Source organism: Xenopus laevis, chromosome 6S, assembly GCF_017654675.1.
Source record: "Xenopus laevis strain J_2021 chromosome 6S, Xenopus_laevis_v10.1, whole genome shotgun sequence".
In the NCBI taxonomy this organism is placed as follows: domain Eukaryota; kingdom Metazoa; phylum Chordata; class Amphibia; order Anura; family Pipidae; genus Xenopus; species Xenopus laevis.
The window spans coordinates 74,365,456-74,377,815 of record NC_054382.1 but is presented as its reverse complement, the minus strand read 5'-3'; the positions used below and the strand labels follow the sequence as shown (position 1 = coordinate 74,377,815).

The 12,360-nt window shown below is 38.9% G+C and overlaps 1 protein-coding gene across 4 annotated transcripts in view; it reads right to left on the bottom strand.

Moving 5' to 3' along the window:
• The window catches only part of f13a1.S (coagulation factor XIII, A1 polypeptide S homeolog), a 121,106-nt gene extending 109,436 nt beyond the window's left edge, over nucleotides 1-11,670 (bottom strand). The window contains exons 1-5 of one of the 4 annotated variants that reach the window (XM_041567676.1): nucleotides 11,628-11,670; nucleotides 11,032-11,277; nucleotides 10,355-10,692; nucleotides 952-1,054; nucleotides 731-787 (exon numbers count right to left, since the gene is read on the bottom strand). The gene's annotated coding sequence lies outside the window, so the exon portion shown is untranslated. Of the gene's footprint in view, nucleotides 1-53; nucleotides 160-730; nucleotides 788-951; nucleotides 1,055-10,354; nucleotides 11,278-11,627 lie in introns of those variants that run through there. The other 3 variants (XM_041567674.1, XM_041567675.1, XM_018269441.2) reach the window with 3 other exon arrangements.
• Nucleotides 11,671-12,360: the final 690 nt, after the last annotated feature.

The window sequence follows — 12,360 nt, the reverse complement described above, 5'->3', positions numbered from 1 at the left end:
AAACAACTGAATTGAAAAAAGTGTTTGGAAAGTGAACAAACCCTTTAACCTACCTGTACTAACCACGCAGCCACCAAGCTGCCCAACTTCACTTGGATTGTGGGAGGAAATCAGAGTAGTTTTCTTTTTTTGCTCTTAATAGAATTTAGGACTAGAGCACTGCAAGAGAGAAACGTTACCCACTGAACCACTGTGCCAATAACTTTACTATTGACTGTGTTTCTCGCTTTCATGGTCATGGATTTTGATACTAGCCATCTGCTCTGACTATTGGCATAAATATTTGCTTTGCTACTGTCTGGCCACCTACACCACCATATTCCCAGTCCTTCATTGGTTCACCAGTAGTGAAACGGCAAAAAAAAGCGGCGGCAAAAAGTTGTAGTTAATGGAAGTCAAAAATATTTTATGCACAACAATTTTTACGTGTGTGACAATTTTTTCTCACTTCAAATGCATTAAAGTCAATGGGCGTTTTTTCTTATGGTGACATTTGTCTAAGCGACTTTTTTGGCCAAATGCATTAAAGTCAATCGGCGTCAACATTTTTTATGTTTGACAATTTTTATGCATGCAATTTTTTTTGTTTTGGCGAATTTTTCCACGACAAATTTTTGCCTCAGTTTCGCGAAAAAATTCACAGGTGACGAAGTATGGAATTTTGCTACAAATCTATGTCTGGCGAATAAATTCACTCATCACTACTCACCAGTCTGTTGACACTACTTACAGGTCCAAGACACAGCTGCTCCATTTGTGGTTGAGCCTTCAATTCCTTCTCCCTTGCCTAATGGAGGAGATCTAAAGTCACGTTGTGGCTTTCATGGTTTGATTCAGTCTGGTGAATTGTCATTACAACTATTATACTTTTTAAAAGATAATCAGCACTGTAATGTACACTGTAATAACAAGTACACTGCTAAGTTCCAGACCATTGCTGCTAGAACTTACTAATAGAATGTAGTAGTAGCCTTTGAAGTGTCTGATTCTGATCTGCAGTCGGGGACAGCTCTGCTATCTCATTTCCATGCTGACAATGGCTGTTGACTGCAATCTATGAGTGACAAAGGCAATCAATAAAGAATTAAATCATATAAAAGTAGTAAATCTACCTGAGGTTATATTTTGCATCTCAAGTTTAAATAAGACTTTATCTTATTCCATAAAAGGCAGTTAATTGTGAATTACCTGTAAAAAAAATATTCATTGTGATCCAATGGGATAATTTTGGTAACTCTCTGAGGGCAATAGCTACAGATTGTTGCCAACAATTGTCTAGAAAAAAGGTAATGTTTGTCAGTCTGTCAATCTGATTTGCATGACAATATCCCCATAGTTCCTTTTGAAATATCCATCATGCTCAAAGACAGCTCTCCATGTTGCTGTTATAGTTAAAATATTGGCCTAGTGGATTTGCATGGAAGCAACAGATGTTTGGGTCCCTACTCAGTTTTACTAATTGTAATTACTCATTAACTATTGTATTATTTCAAATGTAAAAAGTAACTTTACATAGCATTTAGGGGGTAAAACCCCCAGGCCCAGATTTGCGGAAAGGCCACAAAGGCCCAGGCGGCAGAATTTTAGGGAGTGCGGCTGCCAAACCACATCCACATTGGTTCAGAAGCACTGGTGATTCGCAGGAGATACAATAGTTTTTAAAATTTCCTGCGCATCAATCCCCATTACACCAGACCCAAAGTTGAAAATTTGCAATGTGCACAAAGGAAGGAAAGGGAGAGGCAAAGGGCCTGCTATGTAAATCCGGCCCTGAAAGCCCCTGTTCATTTAATAATTAAAAAGCACTGTAATACAAACATTAATATATAGCTACAGAGACTGTATATTCCATATCCATGTGTCCCAACATTGAGATCTTAATATTAGTATGTCTCTAATTACTTCATAAAACCTGACTGCTATTGGCTTAAGGAAAGCATACAGTAGGCATGTAGAAGAGGTCATGATTAGAATAGGTCAGGACATGAATGGGAAAGGGCCACCACCTTTTGGGGACAGAGAGATTGCCTGAAAGAACAAAGAGACAGATGCCTCTGTTGCATATAGTCAGAAGAAGAAGCCTGGAGCTAACATGCATTGCAGAAAGACTGATCTACTGCTTGTGACGGTGCAAGATGCCTAGGAGATGCCCAACACAATTGTTGGTCCATTCCTGGGGACTCATTGGTCCATTCCTGATGTCTATTAGCATGCAGGTATGAGATCCATAATCTGGAAACCCGTTATCCATATTTCAGGAAGGCCATCTCTCATAGACTCCATTTTAATGAAATAATTCAAAATGGTTTAATTTTTTACCAGTAATAATAAAACAGTACATTGTACTTGAGCCCAACTAAAATATAATTAAGCCTTATTGGTGGCAAAACAATCCTATTGGGCTTATTTCATGTTTAAATTATTTTTTAGTAGATCTAAAGTATGGAGATCCAAATATTGGAAAGATACCTTATTTGGAAAACCTCAAACATTATGGATAATAGACTCCATACCTGTATTTTTTTTCTAATATGAACTTTATGTTATTTCTATACTTGTGTGGTGTATTCCTGTTGTGATTCCCAAAGGGGCATCAATTGGAACCCATTAGGCTCAACGCTATTGAGTACCAATTTTTTCCTCTTGATAGTTTATAGATTTGACTGATTGCAAGCAGTTAGGCACCTGGTGTATGCTAGAGTATTATCCTGCCTTAGAATATAGTACCAGGAAGCTGTTATACATATTATAGGATCACATATTTTATATTTTATATTATATACTGAGTGATCCATGAGCCGCAGGTTGTAAAAGGAAAGGGAGAATATTTTTGAAGTAATAAAAAAACTGTAATTTCTAGATGAAATGTAAGATAAGGTTTATAATTCTAGTGAACCAAGTAGCATTTCCTGGTCAACTATTTGAAAACAAGCATCTAATTGGTGCTATGGGTTACAAAACTGTGACTTTTTATTACACCTCCCTGTTAATGTTATTAATAGACTTACTAGTACCAAAAAAGTACACTTCAAATAAATCCAATTTTTTCAGTTTGTGTATAGTCTTGCTGAACTATTGTGAATGTATAACACCAAGGTTATTTTTTTTCCTAGCACTCTGCTATTTTTCGAGTCTCATCATGTTTTTCTGCCTGTAAATTCATGTCCCTACCTAGTACAAACACTCATGTGCACATACAGTGGGCTGCAGAAACTGGAAGGGGCCTGAGAAAGTGAAGAACCTGAATGTTCCGTATGGAGGGAACAAGGATTGATAACAGTAACCCTATGCAGTTATACAAATAGAATATGTCATGCTCTATGGGCTTTTGCAGTTCATTAAGTTCTTTTAAATATCGTTAACGCTCTCATAGTACACTTTGTCTCATTCTAACAAGCAATGTTTTATTTTTTATTTATTATTTTTTTTATGCTTCCAGCCCTAGGCTATGACACATTTTCTCATCTAATGGCAGAAGCTCAATAACTATCTGACAGGGATAAGGCTTAATCCTTTGTAATTCTGATCTGCTCCTTCAGCTTCAGAATGAAGTGAAGAGTGATGAGATCATACAGAGCTCTTTATTGTAATCCCTTTGGTTCAAGAAAACAGCTTGGTGTGTTGCACAGTCTATATTTTCAATGTGACATGTGTACCAAAATACAAGAACTAGCTTGTCTAATGGATACTGATCCCTAATACAAGAACGTACAATGTGTCAGAGAGCAATTGTTTCCCCTGCAGGTACCCCTGCGGCTGATGCTTTTTGTCAGCATGCACATATATTGTACAGCTATCATAACAAATACCAAATGTCATTACTTGCTATAGGGTGATCTTTATATGGGGATAAGTGGCAGTTATACATTTAATGTAAAAAAATATTATGTAATAGTAATAGCACATTTAATTAAACGTTTTATTTATGCTTTATAAAAGGATATTTGTGGTCAGTACTGCATGCGAGAGTTTTCTGATTACCAGTTATCACTAACCAGTCTTGTAAAACCTTTTCTTTTACCTATTTATAGTCATAGATTTTCTCATGGAATTTATTAGCACAAGCAGAATATGGGAAAGAGCCAAAGTAATATCAATACTTATCATGTTGGTGATTAATGGAAAACTACTGTCCTACATTGTGTAAGCATTGTGGCTACTTTGGTTTTTTTCCCTCCTTCTTTCACTCACATTTCATTGTTAAAAAAAGCTAAGCTGGAAGTACTGTACACATTTATAAGGCACATTTCCACATAAAAAAAACCTGTGTATTATAACGTACACTCATTCAAAATATGAGGAAATTACCTAAAATCAGGTCAACCATAACCCAAGAAAATAGTCAGCATGCAGGCTCTAACAACTATATGCATGTCCCTTCACTGGCTCCCAATTTCCTCTAGAATCAAATTCAAATTACTAACACTCACTTTCAAAGCCCTTAATAATGAAACCCCTCCCTATATTTCATCTCTAATCTCCAAATACACTCCTACACGCAACCTTCGCTCTGCTTCTGATCTTTGCCTCACTTCTCCTCTCATCACTTCTGCCCATTCTCGTCTACAAGACTTCTCTCGGGCTTCTGCTTTTCTATGGAACTCTCTGCCACAAGCTGTCAGACTTTCTCCTTCTTTCCAAACTTTCAAGTGCTCCTTAAAGACCCACCTGTTTAAAGAAGCTTATTCAATGTACCTTAATTAATCAATCATTACTGTATCAAAAATCACAAAATTGTTTCTAAAATTCTAATGTCTCAATTGTACCCTAACCTTTACTTTGTAAACTCTAATGCACTCTAATCCTATTGTACTCTGTAACCCTTGTTTGTTATCCACCATGTATTCCCTGTTGTTATAACTGAGGTAAAGCACTGCGTATCTTGTCGGCGCTATATAAATAAATGATGATGATGATGATAACTTTATATACACAACAAATATCTGCACCAATATCACTAAATCACTATATCAATACACCTCAAACATTTTCATTTGAATAAATAGCGACATTCTACAGAAGACTTTAAGTATTGACACTGATTAAAGGTGTTGTTCACCATTTATAGTAACTTTTAAATTAACTCAGACTCTAAAAATTTTCTTTTCAGAATATTAATCTACCTTATAAGATACCTATGGGTCATGTTGATCATTTTTAGCTGATAGCTCTGATTTTGTAAGTAATTGTTAATAGAAGTCAATGCCAATTTTGGTCTTTAAGACCGATTTGGCAGCCAGTGGCGGAACTACCGGGGGAGAAGGGGACCCCTGCCTGTCCCCTTCCATATGGCCTGCATTTTCAGTGGCACGCGGGCTGCCGGGGCCCCTCAGTGCGCGTCACGCACCAGGGCCTGCCCCCCTCTAGTCACGCTACTGTTGGCAGCTTATCTGCTCTTGTATGGGGCCCTCCCCGAGGCAGGCTTGATTTTTGTGTCGGATCGAGGACCACATAAGTTAATTGATGCTGGTCCTCACTCCAACTTTTCATATCCCCTTCAATGTACTGTAATCATTTGGCCTTAGGGCCAAACAAGCTCATTACCATGATATTGCATACCCAAGGTAGCCAAGATCTGGGATTTGCACCTTAAAAATTAAAGAATTTAAAAGTGACACTTAAGTAAAAACACAAAAGCAAGAAAAGATGTTTTGGATTTTTTCAGAAATGGAAACAGAAATATAAAATGCAGTGACGGACTGGAAAAGATCCATGCGGCACATGTGTATCATACAGGGCCACAAATCATGTGATATCAGGAGAAGACTTAGGAACACTGGTTATGTGGCCAAAAACTATGTTTTGGGGAGTAAGTTTTTGGTTGTTTAGGAGAAAGGCTACGCAGGGGCCCTATATTAACTGGGTATTAAGTGGGTTTAGTTCTCTTTTAAAAGATGGTATAGCAATTAGTAATCACTTTTCTACCACAAAAAGGCATTTAAGCCAATGAAGTCTGCAGCATGCATCTGACCTGACTAGTAAACAACTACCAAACTTGAATATTTTGCTTTAAGCTGATCAGATCACCTCTTCATTGGGGGATACATAATGTATATCCAACTGGTTACCATTTTCATCAGTTGCCGAAGAAACTCATCCACTGTATGTAATGAAAATCTATTCCCAATACTCTAATTACATATTTCTTATAATTAATTACCGTATGACAGTTACGTCCCTTTGGTAAATCTGATTTCTTAGTGCTTATTTAGGGTAGCCTATAGTTTCCCATCAATTTTGTGTTAAGATGCAATTTAATAGCCAGTAGGAAAACTCCCCAGTGATCGGAAGACAAATGCCCCAACTCTCTTAAACAGGGTCAGGATTGCCACTGGTAAGTGTTCCTGTCATATTAGTTGTTACATACAAGGCTACATTTGTTATGGGTCATTAAGTAATTAATCTTGTTTGCAGAAGCACAGTTTTAAATTACAACACTCTTGGATAAAATAAATCACTGCTCTCCACCTTATAAAACAAGAGGTTACTATCCAGTCTTTAAACTATAAATCACATGCCTAAAAGCCAGCTTGCAACAATGAGGTTAATAAATGCCTTTATTTCCCTTCTTTTTTATTTAATAGGTGTTATATTTAGGAGACATTTCACATGCTAACATTAGATTAAACTAATGTTAATATGTGCTTAATATATAATGGTTCAGTGTTATGTGTTATTGGTGCAAGCAATTCAAATCACATCATTTGAGTGCGAGAATAAAAAAATACACATCCTAAAAGGAAATGTAAGCTGTTTGTAAGTGATGGGTCAATTTGTTCTCCAGCAAGGTGATGTATCCTTCCCTGAGTAAATATGTCAGGCTTGACGCGTGAAAGAAAATTGCTAAACAAATGAACAGATGAGCTACTGCAGAAAAAATGCTTTGTCTAAATAAAATACATAACATTGTTTGCCTTAAAAACAATAATAAGAATAAAATATACATTTCAAGCATTGAAACCCAATTTTGTTTCTTTATTGACTCTTTGGAAGTGTTAAGGGCTTAAGAGAAGCATTTTCTCATTTTCTGTGATTATGTTTGCGTTTATTTTGAACGCATTTATGAAAAATCTCAAAGCTCTTGACATTTGCACACAGATAAGATCTGGAACACCTTTGAACATTAAAGTCATTGTGGATCTTAAATACAGTCTGCTTCACAGCAAGCCCAGTGGAGTCAATTTGTGACCACGTGCAGGCACTCAATAATAGAAATGAGACAAAAGAGAAAATACATTATCATCTTTGGACAAATGAATCATTTATTGGCTGTATTGGCGACTATTTTACACCACTTCCGACTTCTAGCATCAAGTAAGTTCTGACACAAATCACTCAAAAAGCAGTGTAAAAAATTGCTGACTGCCTTATTTTTCCCATGGCATTTTCAAGTGGCTGCTTACTTTTGTGCCAGATTTTTACATAGGGGTACTTGGTTGTACACAGCTTGATATGTGTTGTTTTTTTTATGCAGCAATGCTTTCTGATGTGTGATGTATTTGGACACCGTTTATTTACAACCCATCATATACTAAGGGGCAGATGTATGAAGGGTCGAATATCGAGGGTTAATTAACCCTCGATATTCGACTAGGAACTAAAATCGTTCGACTTCGAATATCGAAGTCGAACGATTTAGCGCAAATCCTGCGATCGAACGATCGAAGGATTATTCGTTCGATCGAACGATTAAATCCTTTGAATCGAACGATTCGAAGGATTTTAATACAACGATCGAAGGAATATCCTTCCCCATAGGCTAACATTGACTTCGGTAGCTTTTAGCTGCCGAAGTAGGGGGTCGAAGTTTTTCTTAAAGAGACAGTACTTCGACTATCGAATGGTCGAATAGATGAACGATTTTTAGTTCGAATCGTTCGATTCGAAGTCGAAGTAGTAGTCGAAGGTCGAAGTAGCCCATTCGATGGTCGAAGTAGCCCAAAAAACACTTCGAAATTCGAAGTTTTTTTAATTCGAATCCTTCACTCGAGCGTAGTAAATCTGCCCCTTATAGTTTTCGGAAAACAGTGACTCCACCACAACTGTTGTTTGTGCCAGTGCACAGAGTATGTTTTAAAATATTAAGCTCAATACTGATCTTAAAAACATGCATTTTGTAATTAAATTTATGTACTAAAATGTCTATTTTGCAATTGTAGAAACCCTGAGGGTTAAGTGTTTTACTAGCATTGGACTAGGTGGCCCAGGGCCCACTCTGACGCCTTCACACCCCCCCCCCAACGCATATATTTTACGGCGCATCAGCATGACTGGGGGAGGTAAGGAGAGGAAGTGAAGGGAGCAGGTCTAGAGCGTTTTTTTTCAGGTGTTCCACTGGCCCAGTCCAAACCTGTGTGTCCTTTTCCTGAGTTCTATTGTAATCTGATCTGGTTCTTAGTTTGCCCACTAGATGGCAGTATAATTTTATATAAAAGGTAAAGCACACACGTGCTAAGGGCGCTCTTCATGGATCCCACTTTTTAGGAGGTGGGTACAGGACTGGGTCTGAGGGGTGACAGGTCCTGGTTAGGAACAGTTTATTTAGTGTTAGCAGTGTTGTGGCAAAGCCGCTGTTGGAGCGAAGTGGCAGGTCAGCTAGTGAGCAGCTTTCTGGCTCCAACAAGGAGAGTAGTTGGGGTTAGAACCCTTGTGGTGATCAAGCTGCCAGACAGGGACATGAGTGGGTGAGCTCAGGAGCAGGGAAGTGCCAAGGAGCAAGATACCCCCTGGGATCCCTAGTGCTGGGGAAAACCACAGACACAGGCTGCATTACCCCCTAAGAGGGATCTATGTATATATATATATATATAGCGACGGTCCCGTTCACTAGCTGTCACGGATACGGTACTTCCAGCCGCACGTGACTTTAGGTGTGGCTATCAGGGATTACTCACGCAGTCTCTTACCTACCTTGCACACAGGTTAGACTAACACAAAAGCACCCCAAACACCAACCAACACCCACAAAACTCATTCGCTGCCACCATCTATCATTCACAGGCAACAGAAACCTAATGTGACTATTTCCCCGTTCTCTCTAACAGGTAATAACTCACAATACACCAATGCATTAAACACTCTCTCACTATAGTCAGTTAGTTCCTACTGATTCAACAGGTACTTCAGCATGCAGAGGGTTAAGGCTCACAGTTACACTCTTTCAGGCTAGGTTCGTTTAGAGCACCAAAGACAATCTTAAATTCTCTTCAATATTATAGAAGGTATAACAGTGCAATATACAAAAATATGTTACAAAAAGAGACATACATTCAATAATACAATTACAAACAGTTGTAAAATAAAAGGGAAAACATGGAAAACCTATACTTAAAGGGATCCTCTCATTGGAAAACATGTTTTTTTCAAAATGCATCAGTTAATAGTGCTACTCCAGCAGAATTCTGAACTGAAATCCATTTCTCAAATGAGCAAACAGATTTTTTTTATATTCAATTTTGAAACCTGACACTGGGCTAGACATTTAATAAATTTCCCAGCTGCCCCTGATCATGTGACTTGTGCCTCCACTTTAGGAGAGAAATGCTTTCTGGCAGGCTGCTGTTTTTCCTTCTCAATGTAACTGAATGTGTCTCAGTGTGACATGGGTTTTTACTATTGAGTGTTGTTCTTAGCTCGACCAAGCAGCTGTTATCTTGTGTTAGGGAGCTGTTATCTGGCTACCTTCCCATTGTTCTTTTGTTTGGGTGCTGTGGGGGGGGGGGGGGAAAGGAAGGGGTGATATCACTCCAACTTGCAGTACAGCAGTAAAGAATGATTGAAGTTTATCAGAGCACAAGTCACATGACTTGGGGCAGCTGGGAAATTGACAATATGTCTAGCCCCATGTCAGATTTCAAAATTGAATATAAAAAAATCTGTTTGCTCTTTTGAGAAATGGATTTCAACGCACAATTCTGTTGGAGCAGCACTATTAACCGATTCATTTTTAAAAAAATGTTTTTTGCCATGGCAGTATCCCTTTAACTCCAAAGGTATAGAATTCCTGGTCCTGGAGGCAAGGGGAAACAAACGGGATAACTTCCAATCGCAATTGGTCATCCAAAGTAAATCCAAGGTTTAGTCAGAAGAGCTGACTATTTATTAGTGATTTCAGGGCATCAGGTAACCGCACACCCTCCCTCCCTCAGGAATGCAAGGGGGTGACCTAGCAGGACACAGATTGAATTTTTATGACCTCCTGTGAGTAGGAACTGGACCAAGAATATAATGACCATAACTCCCTATTGGAACATAGGTGTAAGGCACCGCAGCTCTGTCATGGAGCTTGCGGCCGCCTCCCCCTCAGCCTATTTAAGTTTGCACAGGTGCAGTAATGATGCGCAGTTATACTTACTCTATCTGGAAGTAAGGCTGGTGTCTCTCATGCTCCAAGATCTTCATGTCAAGAATCATCTTGCCTGCAGTCTCCTGTTCCCAGTCCTTCTACCTTTTCTCAGCCTTGCCTCATCAGTTCCTGGCCTGCTCCAGCACCTCACTTGAACCGGCATCTTCAAACTTTTGCTTGATCTGTTGCTAGACAGATCTACCTTAGCAACCACAGCTTCCTTCTCCTCATTTCAGTAATCAACGTCCAGCTTCAGTCTCCAGGCTATTGCTAACAGTTTCCTCTTCACCAACAATTCTTCCCCGGCAACATCCATAGCAACGGTCCGCATGGCAATCCCTCTTTACCTGCGTGAGTTATAATAATCTTATATTTACAACTGCATTGTTGTTGCTGCAAAGACTGTTATTTCACCCCTGCTTGATATCCATATCAAAGACTGTGTATTGAATCTTTACTTGCACCATACCTGTGTCTACATCAAGTCTGTGCTCATTACTTCATGCTTGCATCCAGCCAAGACTGTGCTCATTAACCCCTTGTCTGCAGCCTGCCTGTGTCTACACCAAGACTGTGCTCATTAACCTTTGATCTATTGCTTATTTCTGTTAACGGGGGTACAGATGGTTACTCCCCAATCCAAGACATTCATGCTTGTTCCAGTTACCGTGTGTATTGCTACTTACCTTGAGTATTAATTTGCTTAATTTGCTCTCACTCTATGTACAGTTCCTTTCCTAAAAGAGGACTTATTTAAGGTCATATCTGCTCCTCTGATTTCCTGTGGGAAGAAAACTACTTTATCAAAGACTGTTACTTTCTAAGGACTTTCCTAACACAGTATACTCTCCTAGAAGCTCCTGCTTATTTCCAGATTCCACTACTGCGGGTTTTCCTTCTTGGGATGTGCAGGGATTGTCCTTCTGTGAGACCTGAAAATAAAGAGTTTAATTGAATTCATCACGGTGTTCTTATTGCTGCACAATACAGGGTTCAACTAACATATTAAATTCCTAACAATAGGAGAGAAATGATATTATATTCATTGGTTGTTAATTTTCTCATGGATTCCATAGAAACTAAACATCAATACTGTGTGACCTGCACCTGCCCAGATATTTACATCTAATACACAGAGTACCAAAGTTAGTCATGTTTGGACTCATCAGAAAGCTAAAATTGCCTTGAACCCATCAACAGTTTTTTATATTGTTGGTACAACAGGTATGGGTTATATGAGGATATATATATGTTTTAGGAGGTGTTGTGACCTTTATTTTACCTGTGAGGGTCTTGCTGGGAACTTTTAAGTTCTCACTCCTTGGGCTTCCTCCTCCCCATGGAATGGCTCTTATCAGCCAGGGCTTACAGAAGGGCATTACAGCTCTGACCCCTATGACCATAGAGAAAAGAGACCTGTTATGTGTCTGATTTAGATGCTGGCAGAAATATTTCTCATAATACCGTGGCCTGTTTTATTAACTATTACAGGCCTGTATCATGACACTAGCAAACTGGTGCCTGTTAGTGAATTGGTGATGTCTCTGTGGGTGGCAACGCTGGCAAAAAGTCGCTAGCGTTAGCCACTTTGCCCTATAGTGAATCTATCCGATGAGTGAATTGCTCCATGGCTAGTAAAAGGCATTTACTCATTTTTACTGTCTAAGAGACATTTCTGCCATTCAGCAAGCTAAGAACCTTGCATCAGGTGCCTCTTTACCATGGGTGATAAAAAAAAACTTAATGTGACTTTGAAACCCAATTCAATTTCTGCTCTTTTATAGTAAAGAGTGCATGCATCCTCTTTGAATAAGCAGTTGTGCCCCCTCTTCCCCCTACTACACCTCAAACAGCAGCATACCCAAACTGCTTCTTCTCCATTGTTATGCTACAGCACAGCAGACTCAGCCATAATGACAGCATTATAGCTGATTTGTTGTCAACAGTAATCAATTTTTGGTCCATGTGTCTGCAAATAACAGTGGGCAAAGATAGAAAAAAAAACTTTGATTCTT